This window comes from Salvelinus namaycush, unplaced genomic scaffold, assembly GCF_016432855.1.
Source record: "Salvelinus namaycush isolate Seneca unplaced genomic scaffold, SaNama_1.0 Scaffold105, whole genome shotgun sequence".
In the NCBI taxonomy this organism is placed as follows: Eukaryota; Metazoa; Chordata; class Actinopteri; order Salmoniformes; family Salmonidae; genus Salvelinus; species Salvelinus namaycush.
In genome coordinates, this window is record NW_024057731.1 from 211,111 (window position 1) to 229,717 (window position 18,607).

Sequence of the window (18,607 nt, forward strand, 5' to 3'; positions counted from 1 at the left end):
TCTTTGTTCCCCTGCCCCGACCACTTCCCACCCTTCCCCCGTTTTCTGCAACATGGCCTGGCCAAAGATACGTATAACTAACTCCCCAATTAGTAGAGGGAGAGAGAGAGAGTCTGAGTCTGACTTTGATGTCTGTTTAAATGTTGTGACATTCAAGTTTGTTATGTTTAATACAGCTGGACTAAAATTTAAACCCTGTCTCTCTCTCCAATTCATTTGTATATATTGAATAAAGTTGGACTCAGAGTGCAACCTTGTCTCACTCGCCAATTAATTTCTAAACTTTGAATAAAGTTGAACTCAGCCTGCAACCGTGCCTAACTCCCCAATTAATTTTCAAAATGTTGAATAAAGTTGGTCTCAGACTGCAACCTTGTTTCACTCCCCAATTCAAAATAAGGAACGCTTCATTCCACTGTAGACTGAGCTTCTCTCAGCCAACAATTCCCCTCCTCCTTAGACTAGGATGGGAAATTTATTTCTCCGGTCACTACCGGCCAATCTTCTCTGTTTGGTTCCAGTTTCTCGACGTGTGAGGAAAATGAGGAGCGCTTCACGGATTTGCGTGTCATCCTTTCGCAGGGGCCATGCTAATCTTCTCTGTATCGATCCAATTTTAGTATATGTGCTGCCGAAGCGAGCACAATACAGACCTAGGAGAGGCCCTCATATATAGGACACAAGCCCTCTGATGGTTCTGGTCATGGTTGGGGTTGGGGTCAAACAGGGTTCAAACTGACCTTCAGACCCTCAAAAACCACCCCTAGAATATTGCTGTGATGTTTAAACTTTATTTGTCCATGTAGAACTTGAAATAGAATTGACTTTTGATTTTTTTAAGAATGATCTCAGACTAAAATGTAGTTTAAAAACAAAGCCTTTTATGATTCACAGGGCTCTTGGTCTCTAACCCCTCACCTGCTGCTTTTAGTTGCTCCTCCCCAAGTCTTTGTTCCCCTGCCCCGACCACTTCCCACCCTTCCCCCGTTTTCTGCAACATGGCCTGGCCAAAGATACGTATAACTAACTCCCCAATTAGTAGAGGGAGAGAGAGAGAGTCTGAGTCTGACTTTGATGTCTGTTTAAATGTTGTGACATTCAAGTTTGTTATGTTTAATACAGCTGGACTAAAATTTAAACCCTGTCTCTCTCTCCAATTCATTTGTATATATTGAATAAAGTTGGACTCAGAGTGCAACCTTGTCTCACTCGCCAATTAATTTCTAAACTTTGAATAAAGTTGAACTCAGCCTGCAACCGTGCCTAACTCCCCAATTAATTTTCAAAATGTTGAATAAAGTTGGTCTCAGACTGCAACCTTGTCTCACTCCCCAATTCAAAATAAGGAACGCTTCATTCCACTGTAGACTGAGCTTCTCTCAGCCAAGCAATTCCCCTCCTCCTTAGACTAGGATGGGAAATTTATTTCTCCGGTCACTACCGGCCAATCTTCTCTGTTTGGTTCCAGTTTCTCGACGTGTGAGGAAAATGAGGAGCGCTTCACGGATTTGCGTGTCATCCTTTCGCAGGGGCCATGCTAATCTTCTCTGTATCGATCCAATTTTAGTATATGTGCTGCCGAAGCGAGCACAATACAGACCTAGGAGAGGCCCTCATATATAGGACACAAGCCCTCTGATGGTTCTGGTCATGGTTGGGGTTGGGGTCAAACAGGGTTCAAACTGACCTTCAGACCCTCAAAAACCACCCCTAGAATATTGCTGTGATGTTTAAACTTTATTTGTCCATGTAGAACTTGAAATAGAATTGACTTTTGATTTTTTTAAGAATGATCTCAGACTAAAATGTAGTTTAAAAACAAAGCCTTTTATGATTCACAGGGCTCTTGGTCTCTAACCCCTCACCTGCTGCTTTTAGTTGCTCCTCCCCAAGTCTTTGTTCCCCTGCCCCGACCACTTCCCACCCTTCCCCCGTTTTCTGCAACATGGCCTGGCCAAAGATACGTATAACTAACTCCCCAATTAGTAGAGGGAGAGAGAGAGAGTCTGAGTCTGACTTTGATGTCTGTTTAAATGTTGTGACATTCAAGTTTGTTATGTTTAATACAGCTGGACTAAAATTTAAACCCTGTCTCTCTCTCCAATTCATTTGTATATATTGAATAAAGTTGGACTCAGAGTGCAACCTTGTCTCACTCGCCAATTAATTTCTAAACTTTGAATAAAGTTGAACTCAGCCTGCAACCGTGCCTAACTCCCCAATTAATTTTCAAAATGTTGAATAAAGTTGGTCTCAGTACTGCAACCTTGTCTCACTCCCCAATTCAAAATAAGGAACGCTTCATTCCACTGTAGACTGAGCTTCTCTCAGCCAGCAATTCCCCTCCTCCTTAGACTAGGATGGGAAATTTATTTCTCCGGTCACTACCGACCAATCTTCTCTGTTTGGTTCCAGTTTCTCGACGTGTGAGGAAAATGAGGAGCGCTTCACGGATTTGCGTGTCATCCTTTCGCAGGGGCCATGCTAATCTTCTCTGTATCGATCCAATTTTAGTATATGTGCTGCCGAAGCGAGCACAATACAGACCTAGGAGAGGCCCTCATATATAGGACACAAGCCCTCTGATGGTTCTGGTCATGGTTGGGGTTGGGGTCAAACAGGGTTCAAACTGACCTTCAGACCCTCAAAAACCACCCCTAGAATATTGCTGTGATGTTTAAACTTTATTTGTCCATGTAGAACTTGAAATAGAATTGACTTTTGATTTTTTTAAGAATGATCTCAGACTAAAATGTAGTTTAAAAACAAAGCCTTTTATGATTCACAGGGCTCTTGGTCTCTAACCCCTCACCTGCTGCTTTTAGTTGCTCCTCCCCAAGTCTTTGTTCCCCTGCCCCGACCACTTCCCACCCTTCCCCCGTTTTCTGCAACATGGCCTGGCCAAAGATACGTATAACTAACTCCCCAATTAGTAGAGGGAGAGAGAGAGAGTCTGAGTCTGACTTTGATGTCTGTTTAAATGTTGTGACATTCAAGTTTGTTATGTTTAATACAGCTGGACTAAAATTTAAACCCTGTCTCTCTCTCCAATTCATTTGTATATATTGAATAAAGTTGGACTCAGAGTGCAACCTTGTCTCACTCGCCAATTAATTTCTAAACTTTGAATAAAGTTGAACTCAGCCTGCAACCGTGCCTAACTCCCCAATTAATTTTCAAAATGTTGAATAAAGTTGGTCTCAGACTGCAACCTTGTCTCACTCCCCAATTCAAAATAAGGAACGCTTCATTCCACTGTAGACTGAGCTTCTCTCAGCCAGCAATTCCCCTCCTCCTTAGACTAGGATGGGAAATTTATTTCTCCGGTCACTACCGGCCAATCTTCTCTGTTTGGTTCCAGTTTCTCGACGTGTGAGGAAAATGAGGAGCGCTTCACGGATTTGCGTGTCATCCTTTCGCAGGGGCCATGCTAATCTTCTCTGTATCGATCCAATTTTAGTATATGTGCTGCCGAAGCGAGCACAATACAGACCTAGGAGAGGCCCTCATATATAGGACACAAGCCCTCTGATGGTTCTGGTCATGGTTGGGGGTCAAACAGGGTTCAAACTGACCTTCAGACCCTCAAAAACCACCCCTAGAATATTGCTGTGATGTTTAAACTTTATTTGTCCATGTAGAACTTGAAATAGAATTGACTTTTGATTTTTTTAAGAATGATCTCAGACTAAAATGTAGTTTAAAAACAAAGCCTTTTATGATTCACAGGGCTCTTGGTCTCTAACCCCTCACCTGCTGCTTTTAGTTGCTCCTCCCCAAGTCTTTGTTCCCCTGCCCCGACCACTTCCCACCCTTCCCCCGTTTTCTGCAACATGGCCTGGCCAAAGATACGTATAACTAACTCCCCAATTAGTAGAGGGAGAGAGAGAGAGTCTGAGTCTGACTTTGATGTCTGTTTAAATGTTGTGACATTCAAGTTTGTTATGTTTAATACAGCTGGACTAAAATTTAAACCCTGTCTCTCTCTCCAATTCATTTGTATATATTGAATAAAGTTGGACTCAGAGTGCAACCTTGTCTCACTCGCCAATTAATTTCTAAACTTTGAATAAAGTTGAACTCAGCCTGCAACCGTGCCTAACTCCCCAATTAATTTTCAAAATGTTGAATAAAGTTGGTCTCAGACTGCAACCTTGTCTCACTCCCCAATTCAAAATAAGGAACGCTTCATTCCACTGTAGACTGAGCTTCTCTCAGCCAGCAATTCCCCTCCTCCTTAGACTAGGATGGGAAATTTATTTCTCCGGTCACTACCGGCCAATCTTCTCTGTTTGGTTCCAGTTTCTCGACGTGTGAGGAAAATGAGGAGCGCTTCACGGATTTGCGTGTCATCCTTTCGCAGGGGCCATGCTAATCTTCTCTGTATCGATCCAATTTTAGTATATGTGCTGCCGAAGCGAGCACAATACAGACCTAGGAGAGGCCCTCATATATAGGACACAAGCCCTCTGATGGTTCTGGTCATGGTTGGGTGGGTCAAACAGGGTTCAAACTGACCTTCAGACCCTCAAAAACCACCCCTAGAATATTGCTGTGATGTTTAAACTTTATTTGTCCATGTAGAACTTGAAATAGAATTGACTTTTGATTTTTTTAAGAATGATCTCAGACTAAAATGTAGTTTAAAAACAAAGCCTTTTATGATTCACAGGGCTCTTGGTCTCTAACCCCTCACCTGCTGCTTTTAGTTGCTCCTCCCCAAGTCTTTGTTCCCCTGCCCCGACCACTTCCCACCCTTCCCCCGTTTTCTGCAACATGGCCTGGCCAAAGATACGTATAACTAACTCCCCAATTAGTAGAGGGAGAGAGAGAGAGTCTGAGTCTGACTTTGATGTCTGTTTAAATGTTGTGACATTCAAGTTTGTTATGTTTAATACAGCTGGACTAAAATTTAAACCCTGTCTCTCTCTCCAATTCATTTGTATATATTGAATAAAGTTGGACTCAGAGTGCAACCTTGTCTCACTCGCCAATTAATTTCTAAACTTTGAATAAAGTTGAACTCAGCCTGCAACCGTGCCTAACTCCCCAATTAATTTTCAAAATGTTGAATAAAGTTGGTCTCAGTCTGCAACCTTGTCTCACTCCCCAATTCAAAATAAGGAACGCTTCATTCCACTGTAGACTGAGCTTCTCTCAGCCAGCAATTCCCCTCCTCCTTAGACTAGGATGGGAAATTTATTTCTCCGGTCACTACCGACCAATCTTCTCTGTTTGGTTCCAGTTTCTCGACGTGTGAGGAAAATGAGGAGCGCTTCACGGATTTGCGTGTCATCCTTTCGCAGGGGCCATGCTAATCTTCTCTGTATCGATCCAATTTTAGTATATGTGCTGCCGAAGCGAGCACAATACAGACCTAGGAGAGGCCCTCATATATAGGACACAAGCCCTCTGATGGTTCTGGTCATGGTTGGGGTTGGGGTCAAACAGGGTTCAAACTGACCTTCAGACCCTCAAAAACCACCCCTAGAATATTGCTGTGATGTTTAAACTTTATTTGTCCATGTAGAACTTGAAATAGAATTGACTTTTGATTTTTTTAAGATTGATCTCAGACTAAAATGTAGTTTAAAAACAAAGCCTTTTATGATTCACAGGGCTCTTGGTCTCTAACCCCTCACCTGCTGCTTTTAGTTGCTCCTCCCCAAGTCTTTGTTCCCCTGCCCCGACCACTTCCCACCCTTCCCCCGTTTTCTGCAACATGGCCTGGCCAAAGATACGTATAACTAACTCCCCAATTAGTAGAGGGAGAGAGAGAGAGTCTGAGTCTGACTTTGATGTCTGTTTAAATGTTGTGACATTCAAGTTTGTTATGTTTAATACAGCTGGACTAAAATTTAAACCCTGTCTCTCTCTCCAATTCATTTGTATATATTGAATAAAGTTGGACTCAGAGTGCAACCTTGTCTCACTCGCCAATTAATTTCTAAACTTTGAATAAAGTTGAACTCAGCCTGCAACCGTGCCTAACTCCCCAATTAATTTTCAAAATGTTGAATAAAGTTGGTCTCAGACTGCAACCTTGTCTCACTCCCCAATTCAAAATAAGGAACGCTTCATTCCACTGTAGACTGAGCTTCTCTCAGCCAGCAATTCCCCTCCTCCTTAGACTAGGATGGGAAATTTATTTATCCGGTCACTACCGGCCAATCTTCTCTGTTTGGTTCCAGTTTCTCGACGTGTGAGGAAAATGAGGAGCGCTTCACGGATTTGCGTGTCATCCTTTCGCAGGGGCCATGCTAATCTTCTCTGTATCAATCCAATTTTAGTATATGTGCTGCCAAAGCGATCACAATACAGACCTAGGAGAGGCCCTCATATATAGGACACAAGCCCTCTGATGGTTCTGGTCATGGTTGGGGTCAAACAGGGTTCAAACTGACCTTCAGACCCTCAAAAACCACCCCTAGAATATTGCTGTGATGTTTAAACTTTATTTGTCGATGTAGAACTTGAAATAGAATTGACTTTTGATTTTTTTAAGAATGATCTCAGACTAAAATGTAGTTTAAAAACAAAGCCTTTTATGATTCACAGGGCTCTTGGTCTCTAACCCCTCACCTGCTGCTTTTAGTTGCTCCTCCCCAAGTCTTTGTTCCCCTGCCCCGACCACTTCCCACCCTTCCCCCGTTTTCTGCAACATGGCCTGGCCAAAGATACGTATAACTAACTCCCCAATTAGTAGAGGGAGAGAGAGAGAGTCTGAGTCTGACTTTGATGTCTGTTTAAATGTTGTGACATTCAAGTTTGTTATGTTTAACCTCTCTGGGATATAGGGGGTGCTGTTTCGACTTAGGGAAAATTGGTCTCCAAATTAAACTGCCTAGTACTCAATTCTTGCTCGTACAATATGCATATTATTGTTATTATTGGATAGAAAACACTCTCTAGTTTCTATAGCCGTTTGAATTATGTCTCTGAGTGGAACAGAACTCATTCTACAGCACTTTTCCTCCCAGTGTGTGAGATTTCAGAAATCTTGGCCTCTGGTTCCAGATCAGTTTTAAAGTCCCTGTAAATCCTATGAGGATACAAACACTGCCCACGCCTTCCTCTAGATGTCAGTAAGTGGTGACAATTTGAATGGAGTCGATTGCGCAATCAGGGCCTCTATAAATCACCAAATACCGGAAGTAGCGTTCTTTTGGACCCTGCGCTCAACGCAAGAAGGACGTCGGACTGGCCTTTTTCCAAGCCTTGGTTTAGCCAGTAATATAGCGCCGGTCATGTTTTTACTCGTTATAGGTGTTAAAAACATCATAAGGTAGTTAATTTAAACCGTTTTATAGCAATTTATATCCGTTTAGTGCGATTTTGAGGCATTTCTATGTGATGCTCTTTGAAGCGCCGGGCACGTTTCGGGGTCCCGGTCGAACGTTAGTGGGCATTTCGACGGACAGTGGACATCTTTCGACCAAAAGAAGATTAGACCCAAGAAAGGATACATTGCCCAAGATTCTGATGGAAGATCACCTCATAGTAAGAAATATTTAAGATGATAAATCGTTGTTCTGTCGAAAATTTTTAAACGCATATTCCGCCATTTTGTTTGGTATAGCTTCGCTTGGCGAACCCTGTATTGCACAGTAAGGATAATTTTAGAAATGTAATTCAGCGATTGCATTAAGAACTAATTTGTCTTTCGATAGCTGTCCAACTTATATTTTTTTAGTCAAGTTTATGAATAGTTATCCATGAGACAAGACCACTGTGAAAGATGGCGACCGACATTTTCAGGCTAGTTTTGCTAGTATTGTCATTGTATAACCACGGTTTTTTGTGGCTAAATATGCACATTTTCGAACAAACTCTATATGTATGTTGTAATATGATGTTACAGGAGTGTCATCGGAAGAATTCTGATAAGGTTAGTGAAAAAATTAATATATTTTGGCGATGATAACGATATCGCTCTCTTTGGCTTGAATCAATGGTCGGGTAACGTTTGCATATGTGGTATGCTAATATAACGATTTATTGTGTTTTCGCTGTAAAACACTTAGAACATCTGAAATATTGTCTGAATTCACAAGATCTGTGTCTTTCCATTGCTGTGAGCTGTGTATTTTTAAGAAATGTTTTATGATTAGTAATTAGGTAATACACGTTGCTCTCTGTATTTATTCTAGTCGAGTTGTGATGGTGGGTGCAATTGTAAACTATGATTTATACCTGAAATATGCACATTTTTCTAACAAAACCTATCCTATACAATAAATATGTTATCAGACTGTCATCTGATGAGGTTTTTTCTTGGTTAGTGGCTATCAATATCTTTATTTGGCCGAATTGGTGATAGCACCTGATGGAGTAAGAAACTGATGGAGTTAGGAAAGTGGTGTCTTTTGCTAACGTGGTTAGCTAATAGATTTACATATTTTGTCTTCCCTGTAAAACATTTTACAAATCTGAAATGGTGGCTTTATTCACAAGATCTGTATCTTTCATTTGGTGTCTTGGACTTGTGATTTAATGATATTTAGATTTTCCTTTTTCATTGTGACGCGATGCTAATCAGTGAGGGGGGGGTTGGGGTGCTTGTCAGTTGGGACGCTAGCGTCCCAACTATCCCAGAGAAGTTAATACAGCTGGACTAAAATTTAAACCCTGTCTCTCTCTCCAATTCATTTGTATATATTGAATAAAGTTGGACTCAGAGTGCAACCTTGTCTCACTCGCCAATTAATTTCTAAACTTTGAATAAAGTTGAACTCAGCCTGCAACCGTGCCTAACTCCCCAATTAATTTTCAAAATGTTGAATAAAGTTGGTCTCAGACTGCAACCTTGTCTCACTCCCCAATTCAAAATAAGGAACGCTTCATTCCACTGTAGACTGAGCTTCTCTCAGCCAGCAATTCCCCTCCTCCTTAGACTAGGATGGGAAATTTATTTCTCCGGTCACTACCGGCCAATCTTCTCTGTTTGGTTCCAGTTTCTCGACGTGTGAGGAAAATGAGGAGCGCTTCACGGATTTGCATGTCATCCTTTCGCAGGGGCCATGCTAATCTTCTCTGTATCAATCCAATTTTAGTATATGTGCTGCCGAAGGGAGCACAATACAGACCTAGGAGAGGCCCTCATATATAGGACACAAGCCCTCTGATGGTTCTGGTCATGGTTGGGGTCAAACAGGGTTCAAACTGACCTTCAGACCCTCAAAAACCACCCCTAGAATATTGCTGTGATGTTTAAACTTTATTTGTTGATGTAGAACTTGAAATAGAATTGACTTTTGATTTTTTTAAGAATGATCTCAGACTAAAATGTAGTTTAAAAACAAAGCCTTTTATGATTCACAGGGCTCTTGGTCTCTAACCCCTCACCTGCTGCTTTTAGTTGCTCCTCCCCAAGTCTTTGTTCCCCTGCCCCGACCACTTCCCACCCTTCCCCCGTTTTCTGCAACATGGCCTGGCCAAAGATACGTATAACTAACTCCCCAATTAGTAGAGGGAGAGCGAGAGAGTCTGAGTCTGACTTTGATGTCTGTTTAAATGTTGTGACATTCAAGTTTGTTATGTTTAATACAGCTGGACTAAAATTTAAACCCTGTCTCTCTCTCCAATTCATTTGTATATATTGAATAAAGTTGGACTCAGAGTGCAACCTTGTCTCACTCGCCAATTAATTTCTAAACTTTGAATAAAGTTGAACTCAGCCTGCAACCGTGCCTAACTCCCCAATTAATTTTCAAAATGTTGAATAAAGTTGGTCTCAGACTGCAACCTTGTCTCACTCCCCAATTCAAAATAAGGAACGCTTCATTCCACTGTAGACTGAGCTTCTCTCAGCCAGCAATTCCCCTCCTCCTTAGACTAGGATGGGAAATTTATTTCTCCGGTCACTACCGGCCAATCTTCTCTGTTTGGTTCCAGTTTCTCGACGTGTGAGGAAAATGAGGAGCGCTTCACGGATTTGCGTGTCATCCTTTCGCAGGGGCCATGCTAATCTTCTCTGTATCAATCCAATTTTAGTATATGTGCTGCCAAAGGGAGCACAATACAGACCTAGGAGAGGCCCTCATATATAGGACACAAGCCCTCTGATGGTTCTGGTCATGGTTGGGGTCAAACAGGGTTCAAACTGACCTTCAGACCCTCAAAAACCACCCCTAGAATATTGCTGTGATGTTTAAACTTTATTTGTTGATGTAGAACTTGAAATAGAATTGACTTTTGATTTTTTTAAGAATGATCTCAGACTAAAATGTAGTTTAAAAACAAAGCCTTTTATGATTCACAGGGCTCTTGGTCTCTAACCCCTCACCTGCTGCTTTTAGTTGCTCCTCCCCAAGTCTTTGTTCCCCTGCCCCGACCACTTCCCACCCTTCCCCCGTTTTCTGCAACATGGCCTGGCCAAAGATACGTATAACTAACTCCCCAATTAGTAGAGGGAGAGAGAGAGAGTCTGAGTCTGACTTTGATGTCTGTTTAAATGTTGTGACATTCAAGTTTGTTATGTTTAATACAGCTGGACTAAAATTTAAACCCTGTCTCTCTCTCCAATTCATTTGTATATATTGAATAAAGTTGGACTCAGAGTGCAACCTTGTCTCACTCGCCAATTAATTTCTAAACTTTGAATAAAGTTGAACTCAGCCTGCAACCGTGCCTAACTCCCCAATTAATTTTCAAAATGTTGAATAAAGTTGGTCTCAGACTGCAACCTTGTCTCACTCCCCAATTCAAAATAAGGAACGCTTCATTCCACTGTAGACTGAGCTTCTCTCAGCCAGCAATTCCCCTCCTCCTTAGACTAGGATGGGAAATTTATTTCTCCGGTCACTACCGGCCAATCTTCTCTGTTTGGTTCCAGTTTCTCGACGTGTGAGGAAAATGAGGAGCGCTTCACGGATTTGCGTGTCATCCTTTCGCAGGGGCCATGCTAATCTTCTCTGTATCGATCCAATTTTAGTATATGTGCTGCCGAAGCGAGCACAATACAGACCTAGGAGAGGCCCTCATATATAGGACACAAGCCCTCTGATGGTTCTGGTCATGGTTGGGGTCAAACAGGGTTCAAACTGACCTTCAGACCCTCAAAAACCACCCCTAGAATATTGCTGTGATGTTTAAACTTTATTTGTCCATGTAGAACTTGAAATAGAATTGACTTTTGATTTTTTTAAGAATGATCTCAGACTAAAATGTAGTTTAAAAACAAAGCCTTTTATGATTCACAGGGCTCTTGGTCTCTAACCCCTCACCTGCTGCTTTTAGTTGCTCCTCCCCAAGTCTTTGTTCCCCTGCCCCGACCACTTCCCACCCTTCCCCCGTTTTCTGCAACATGGCCTGGCCAAAGATACGTATAACTAACTCCCCAATTAGTAGAGGGAGAGAGAGAGAGTCTGAGTCTGACTTTGATGTCTGTTTAAATGTTGTGACATTCAAGTTTGTTATGTTTAACCTCTCTGGGATATAGGGGGTGCTGTTTCGACTTAGGGAAAATTGGTCTCCAAATTAAACTGCCTAGTACTCAATTCTTGCTCGTACAATATGCATATTATTGTTATTATTGGATAGAAAACACTCTCTAGTTTCTATAGCCGTTTGAATTATGTCTCTGAGTGGAACAGAACTCATTCTACAGCACTTTTCCTCCCAGTGTGTGAGATTTCAGAAATCTTGGCCTCTGGTTCCAGATCAGTTTTAAAGTCCCTGTAAATCCTATGAGGATACAAACACTGCCCACGCCTTCCTCTAGATGTCAGTAAGTGGTGACAATTTGAATGGAGTCGATTGCGCAATCAGGGCCTCTATAAATCACCAAATACCGGAAGTAGCGTTCTTTTGGACCCTGCGCTCAACGCAAGAATGACGTCGGACTGGCCTTTTTCCAAGCCTTGGTTTAGCCAGTAATATAGCGCCGGTCATGTTTTTACTCGTTATAGGTGTTAAAAACATCATAAGGTAGTTAATTTAAACCGTTTTATAGCAATTTATATCCGTTTAGTGCGATTTTGAGGCATTTCTATGTGATGCTCTTTGAAGCGCCGGGCACGTTTCGGGGTCCCGGTCGAACGTTAGTGGGCATTTCGACGGACAGAGGACATCTTTCGACCAAAAGAAGATTAGACCCAAGAAAGGATACATTGCCCAAGATTCTGATGGAAGATCACCTCATAGTAAGAAATATTTAAGATGATAAATCGTTGTTCTGTCGAAAATTTTTAAACGCATATTCCGCCATTTTGTTTGGTATAGCTTCGCTTGGCGAACCCTGTATTGCACAGTAAGGATAACTTTAGAAATGTAATTCAGCGATTGCATTAAGAACTAATTTGTCTTTCGATAGCTGTCCAACTTATATTTTTTTAGTCAAGTTTATGAATAGTTATCCATGAGACAAGACCACTGTGAAAGATGGCGACCGACATTTTCAGGCTAGTTTTGCTAGTATTGTCATTGTATAACCACGGTTTTTTGTGGCTAAATATGCACATTTTCGAACAAACTCTATATGTATGTTGTAATATGATGTTACAGGAGTGTCATCGGAAGAATTCTGATAAGGTTAGTGAAAAAATTAATATATTTTGGCGATGATAACGATATCGCTCTCTTTGGCTTGAATCAATGGTCGGGTAACGTTTGCATATGTGGTATGCTAATATAACGATTTATTGTGTTTTCGCTGTAAAACACTTAGAACATCTGAAATATTGTCTGAATTCACAAGATCTGTGTCTTTCCATTGCTGTGAGCTGTGTATTTTTAAGAAATGTTTTATGATTAGTAATTAGGTAATACACGTTGCTCTCTGTATTTATTCTAGTCGAGTTGTGATGGTGGGTGCAATTGTAAACTATGATTTATACCTGAAATATGCACATTTTTCTAACAAAACCTATCCTATACAATAAATATGTTATCAGACTGTCATCTGATGAGGTTTTTTCTTGGTTAGTGGCTATCAATATCTTTATTTGGCCGAATTGGTGATAGCACCTGATGGAGTAAGAAACTGATGGAGTTAGGAAAGTGGTGTCTTTTGCTAACGTGGTTAGCTAATAGATTTACATATTTTGTCTTCCCTGTAAAACATTTTACAAATCTGAAATGGTGGCTTTATTCACAAGATCTGTATCTTTCATTTGGTGTCTTGGACTTGTGATTTAATGATATTTAGATTTTCCTTTTTCATTGTGACGCGATGCTAATCAGTGAGGGGGGGGTTGGGGTGCTTGTCAGTTGGGACGCTAGCGTCCCAACTATCCCAGAGAAGTTAATACAGCTGGACTAAAATTTAAACCCTGTCTCTCTCTCCAATTCATTTGTATATATTGAATAAAGTTGGACTCAGAGTGCAACCTTGTCTCACTCGCCAATTAATTTCTAAACTTTGAATAAAGTTGAACTCAGCCTGCAACCGTGCCTAACTCCCCAATTAATTTTCAAAATGTTGAATAAAGTTGGTCTCAGACTGCAACCTTGTCTCACTCCCCAATTCAAAATAAGGAACGCTTCATTCCACTGTAGACTGAGCTTCTCTCAGCCAGCAATTCCCCTCCTCCTTAGACTAGGATGGGAAATTTATTTCTCCGGTCACTACCGGCCAATCTTCTCTGTTTGGTTCCAGTTTCTCGACGTGTGAGGAAAATGAGGAGCGCTTCACGGATTTGCGTGTCATCCTTTCGCAGGGGCCATGCTAATCTTCTCTGTATCAATCCAATTTTAGTATATGTGCTGCCAAAGGGAGCACAATACAGACCTAGGAGAGGCCCTCATATATAGGACACAAGCCCTCTGATGGTTCTGGTCATGGTTGGGGTCAAACAGGGTTCAAACTGACCTTCAGACCCTCAAAAACCACCCCTAGAATATTGCTGTGATGTTTAAACTTTATTTGTTGATGTAGAACTTGAAATAGAATTGACTTTTGATTTTTTTAAGAATGATCTCAGACTAAAATGTAGTTTAAAAACAAAGCCTTTTATGATTCACAGGGCTCTTGGTCTCTAACCCCTCACCTGCTGCTTTTAGTTGCTCCTCCCCAAGTCTTTGTTCCCCTGCCCCGACCACTTCCCACCCTTCCCCCGTTTTCTGCAACATGGCCTGGCCAAAGATACGTATAACTAACTCCCCAATTAGTAGAGGGAGAGAGAGAGAGTCTGAGTCTGACTTTGATGTCTGTTTAAATGTTGTGACATTCAAGTTTGTTATGTTTAACCTCTCTGGGATATAGGGGGTGCTGTTTCGACTTAGGGAAAATTGGTCTCCAAATTAAACTGCCTAGTACTCAATTCTTGCTCGTACAATATGCATATTATTGTTATTATTGGATAGAAAACACTCTCTAGTTTCTATAGCCGTTTGAATTATGTCTCTGAGTGGAACAGAACTCATTCTACAGCACTTTTCCTCCCAGTGTGTGAGATTTCAGAAATCTTGGCCTCTGGTTCCAGATCAGTTTTAAAGTCCCTGTAAATCCTATGAGGATACAAACACTGCCCACGCCTTCCTCTAGATGTCAGTAAGTGGTGACAATTTGAATGGAGTCGATTGCGCAATCAGGGCCTCTATAAATCACCAAATACCGGAAGTAGCGTTCTTTTGGACCCTGCGCTCAACGCAAGAATGACGTCGGACTGGCCTTTTTCCAAGCCTTGGTTTAGCCAGTAATATAGCGCCGGTCATGTTTTTACTCGTTATAGGTGTTAAAAACATCATAAGGTAGTTAATTTAAACCGTTTTATAGCAATTTATATCCGTTTAGTGCGATTTTGAGGCATTTCTATGTGATGCTCTTTGAAGCGCCGGGCACGTTTCGGGGTCCCGGTCGAACGTTAGTGGGCATTTCGACGGACAGAGGACATCTTTCGACCAAAAGAAGATTAGACCCAAGAAAGGATACATTGCCCAAGATTCTGATGGAAGATCACCTCATAGTAAGAAATATTTAAGATGATAAATCGTTGTTCTGTCGAAAATTTTTAAACGCATATTCCGCCATTTTGTTTGGTATAGCTTCGCTTGGCGAACCCTGTATTGCACAGTAAGGATAATTTTAGAAATGTAATTCAGCGATTGCATTAAGAACTAATTTGTCTTTCGATAGCTGTCCAACTTATATTTTTTTAGTCAAGTTTATGAATAGTTATCCATGAGACAAGACCACTGTGAAAGATGGCGACCGACATTTTCAGGCTAGTTTTGCTAGTATTGTCATTGTATAACCACGGTTTTTTGTGGCTAAATATGCACATTTTCGAACAAACTCTATATGTATGTTGTAATATGATGTTACAGGAGTGTCATCGGAAGAATTCTGATAAGGTTAGTGAATATATTTTGGCGATGATAACGATATCGCTCTCTTTGGCTTGAATCAATGGTCGGGTAACGTTTGCATATGTGGTATGCTAATATAACGATTTATTGTGTTTTCGCTGTAAAACACTTAGAACATCTGAAATATTGTCTGAATTCACAAGATCTGTGTCTTTCCATTGCTGTGAGCTGTGTATTTTTAAGAAATGTTTTATGATTAGTAATTAGGTAATACACGTTGCTCTCTGTATTTATTCTAGTCGAGTTGTGATGGTGGGTGCAATTGTAAACTATGATTTATACCTGAAATATGCACATTTTTCTAACAAAACCTATCCTATACAATAAATATGTTATCAGACTGTCATCTGATGAGGTTTTTTCTTGGTTAGTGGCTATCAATATCTTTATTTGGCCGAATTGGTGATAGCACCTGATGGAGTAAGAAACTGATGGAGTTAGGAAAGTGGTGTCTTTTGCTAACGTGGTTAGCTAATAGATTTACATATTTTGTCTTCCCTGTAAAACATTTTACAAATCTGAAATGGTGGCTTTATTCACAAGATCTGTATCTTTCATTTGGTGTCTTGGACTTGTGATTTAATGATATTTAGATTTTCCTTTTTCATTGTGACGCGATGCTAATCAGTGAGGGGGGGGTTGGGGTGCTTGTCAGTTGGGACGCTAGCGTCCCAACTATCCCAGAGAAGTTAATACAGCTGGACTAAAATTTAAACCCTGTCTCTCTCTCCAATTCATTTGTATATATTGAATAAAGTTGGACTCAGAGTGCAACCTTGTCTCACTCGCCAATTAATTTCTAAACTTTGAATAAAGTTGAACTCAGCCTGCAACCGTGCCTAACTCCCCAATTAATTTTCAAAATGTTGAATAAAGTTGGTCTCAGACTGCAACCTTGTCTCACTCCCCAATTCAAAATAAGGAACGCTTCATTCCACTGTAGACTGAGCTTCTCTCAGCCAGCAATTCCCCTCCTCCTTAGACTAGGATGGGAAATTTATTTCTCCGGTCACTACCGGCCAATCTTCTCTGTTTGGTTCCAGTTTCTCGACGTGTGAGGAAAATGAGGAGCGCTTCACGGATTTGCGTGTCATCCTTTCGCAGGGGCCATGCTAATCTTCTCTGTATCGATCCAATTTTAGTATATGTGCTGCCGAAGCGAGCACAATACAGACATAGGAGAGGCCCTCATATATAGGACACAAGCCCTCTGATGGTTCTGGTCATGGTTGGGGTCAAACAGGGTTCAAACTGACCTTCAGACCCTCAAAAACCACCCCTAGAATATTGCTGTGATGTTTAAACTTTATTTGTCCATGTAGAACTTGAAATAGAATTGACTTTTGATTTTTTTAAGAATGATCTCAGACTAAAATGTAGTTTAAAAACAAAGCCTTTTATGATTCACAGGGCTCTTGGTCTCTAACCCCTCACCTGCTGCTTTTAGTTGCTCCTCCCCAAGTCTTTGTTCCCCTGCCCCGACCACTTCCCACCCTTCCCCCGTTTTCTGCAACATGGCCTGGCCAAAGATACGTATAACTAACTCCCCAATTAGTAGAGGGAGAGAGAGAGAGTCTGAGTCTGACTTTGATGTCTGTTTAAATGTTGTGACATTCAAGTTTGTTATGTTTAATACAGCTGGACTAAAATTTAAACCCTGTCTCTCTCTCCAATTCATTTGTATATATTGAATAAAGTTGGACTCAGAGTGCAACCTTGTCTCACTCGCCAATTAATTTCTAAACTTTGAATAAAGTTGAACTCAGCCTGCAACCGTGCCTAACTCCCCAATTAATTTTCAAAATGTTGAATAAAGTTGGTCTCAGACTGCAACCTTGTCTCACTCCCCAATTCAAAATAAGGAACGCTTCATGAATTTGCTCGTCATTCTACTGTAGACTGAGCTTCTCTCAGCCAGCAATTTGAGTCTGAGGAGCTATATTGTCTGTAGTCTATAAGACTACTGGTAGGGTAACCCATGGTAACCCCATGGTAGGCGGTTCTGAGGAACTATATTGTCTGTAGTCTATAAGACTACTGGTAGGGTAACCCCATGGTAGGCAGTTCTGAGGAACTATATTGTCTGTAGTCTATAAGACTACTGGTAGGGTAACCCATGGTAGGCAGTTCTGAGGAACTATATTGTCTGTAGTCTATAAGACTACTGGTAGGGTAACCCCATGGTAGGCGGTTCTGAGGAGCTATATTGTCTGTAGTCTATAAGACTACTGGTAGGGTAACCCATGGTAGGCAGTTCTGAGGAACTATATTGTCTGTAGTCTATAAGACTACTGGTAGGGTAACCCCATGGTAGGCGGTTCTGAGAAACTATATTGTCTGTAGTCTATAAGACTACTGGTAGGGTAACCCCATGGTAGGCAGTTCTGAGGAACTATATTGTCTGTAGTCTATAAGACTACTGGTAGGGTAACCCCATGGTAGGCGGTTCTGAGGAACTATATTGTCTGTAGTCTATAAGACTACTGGTAGGGTAACCCATGGTAGGCGGTTCTGAGGAACTATATTGTCTGTAGTCTATAAGACTACTGGTAGGGTAACCCCATGGTAGGCGGTTCTGAGGAACTATATTGTCTGTAGTCTATAAGACCACTGGTAGGGTAACCCATGGTAACCCCATGGTAACCCATGGTAACCATGGTAGGCAGTTCTGAGGAGAGACACCAGACTAATGTCGGTCTGTTCCCAAACAAAATGCACGTTTTATGAGCACATGAACATTTTATTTACATAGTTCAATAAGAAGACTGTATAGCAAAGACAGACAGGTTCGTGACGAACCTGTTAAAAAAATTAATAGACATTAAAATATACATGTACAAATCAAACATGATTTATCAATATATCCATTGAAAACTCAACTTCTTGTTAGAGCTAATGTTTTTTTTCAACAGCAGTTAAAATTATTTTATTTTTTTTCACCTTTATTTAACCAGGTAGGCTAGTTGAGAACAAGTTCTCATTTACAACTGCGAACTGGCCAAGATAAAGCAAAGCAGTGTGACACAGACAACAACACAGAGTTACACATGGAATAACATGGAATAAACAAGCCAATAACACAATAAACAAGTCAATGACACAGTAGAAAAAAATAAAGTCTATATACATTGTGTGCAAAAGGCATGGCAATAAATACGCCATAGTAGCGAAGAATTACAATTCAGCAGATTAAACCTGTTGGGGCTGCAAGCCCGAGGTCGGTACACTTATGACAACATCCAGCTCAAGTGCAGGGCGCGAAATTCAAAATCTATTTTTTTTAAATATTTTACTTTCA

General features: G+C 41.0%; 12 non-coding genes across 12 annotated transcripts; all 12 read right to left on the reverse strand.

Moving 5' to 3' along the window:
• Nucleotides 1-537: 537 nt before the first annotated feature.
• On the reverse strand, nucleotides 538-644 carry LOC120035401. The gene has a single exon (XR_005474160.1). It is a non-coding gene; the product is annotated as a U6 spliceosomal RNA (small nuclear RNA).
• Nucleotides 645-1,484: 840 nt separating this feature from the next.
• LOC120035402 lies at nucleotides 1,485-1,591 on the reverse strand. The gene has a single exon (XR_005474161.1). It is a non-coding gene; the product is annotated as a U6 spliceosomal RNA (small nuclear RNA).
• An 840-nt stretch (nucleotides 1,592-2,431) lies between these two features.
• Nucleotides 2,432-2,538, reverse strand: LOC120035403. Its single transcript, XR_005474162.1, has one exon. It is a non-coding gene; the product is annotated as a U6 spliceosomal RNA (small nuclear RNA).
• Nucleotides 2,539-3,377: 839 nt separating this feature from the next.
• On the reverse strand, nucleotides 3,378-3,484 carry LOC120035404. The gene has a single exon (XR_005474163.1). It is a non-coding gene; the product is annotated as a U6 spliceosomal RNA (small nuclear RNA).
• An 834-nt stretch (nucleotides 3,485-4,318) lies between these two features.
• On the reverse strand, nucleotides 4,319-4,425 carry LOC120035406. The gene has a single exon (XR_005474165.1). It is a non-coding gene; the product is annotated as a U6 spliceosomal RNA (small nuclear RNA).
• An 836-nt stretch (nucleotides 4,426-5,261) lies between these two features.
• LOC120035407 lies at nucleotides 5,262-5,368 on the reverse strand. The gene has a single exon (XR_005474166.1). It is a non-coding gene; the product is annotated as a U6 spliceosomal RNA (small nuclear RNA).
• An 839-nt stretch (nucleotides 5,369-6,207) lies between these two features.
• LOC120035414 lies at nucleotides 6,208-6,314 on the reverse strand. Its single transcript, XR_005474173.1, has one exon. It is a non-coding gene; the product is annotated as a U6 spliceosomal RNA (small nuclear RNA).
• A 2,656-nt stretch (nucleotides 6,315-8,970) lies between these two features.
• On the reverse strand, nucleotides 8,971-9,077 carry LOC120035413. Its single transcript, XR_005474172.1, has one exon. It is a non-coding gene; the product is annotated as a U6 spliceosomal RNA (small nuclear RNA).
• An 833-nt stretch (nucleotides 9,078-9,910) lies between these two features.
• LOC120035411 lies at nucleotides 9,911-10,017 on the reverse strand. The gene has a single exon (XR_005474170.1). It is a non-coding gene; the product is annotated as a U6 spliceosomal RNA (small nuclear RNA).
• Nucleotides 10,018-10,850: 833 nt separating this feature from the next.
• On the reverse strand, nucleotides 10,851-10,957 carry LOC120035408. The gene has a single exon (XR_005474167.1). It is a non-coding gene; the product is annotated as a U6 spliceosomal RNA (small nuclear RNA).
• Nucleotides 10,958-13,613: 2,656 nt separating this feature from the next.
• On the reverse strand, nucleotides 13,614-13,720 carry LOC120035412. Its single transcript, XR_005474171.1, has one exon. It is a non-coding gene; the product is annotated as a U6 spliceosomal RNA (small nuclear RNA).
• A 2,648-nt stretch (nucleotides 13,721-16,368) lies between these two features.
• On the reverse strand, nucleotides 16,369-16,475 carry LOC120035409. Its single transcript, XR_005474168.1, has one exon. It is a non-coding gene; the product is annotated as a U6 spliceosomal RNA (small nuclear RNA).
• Nucleotides 16,476-18,607: the final 2,132 nt, after the last annotated feature.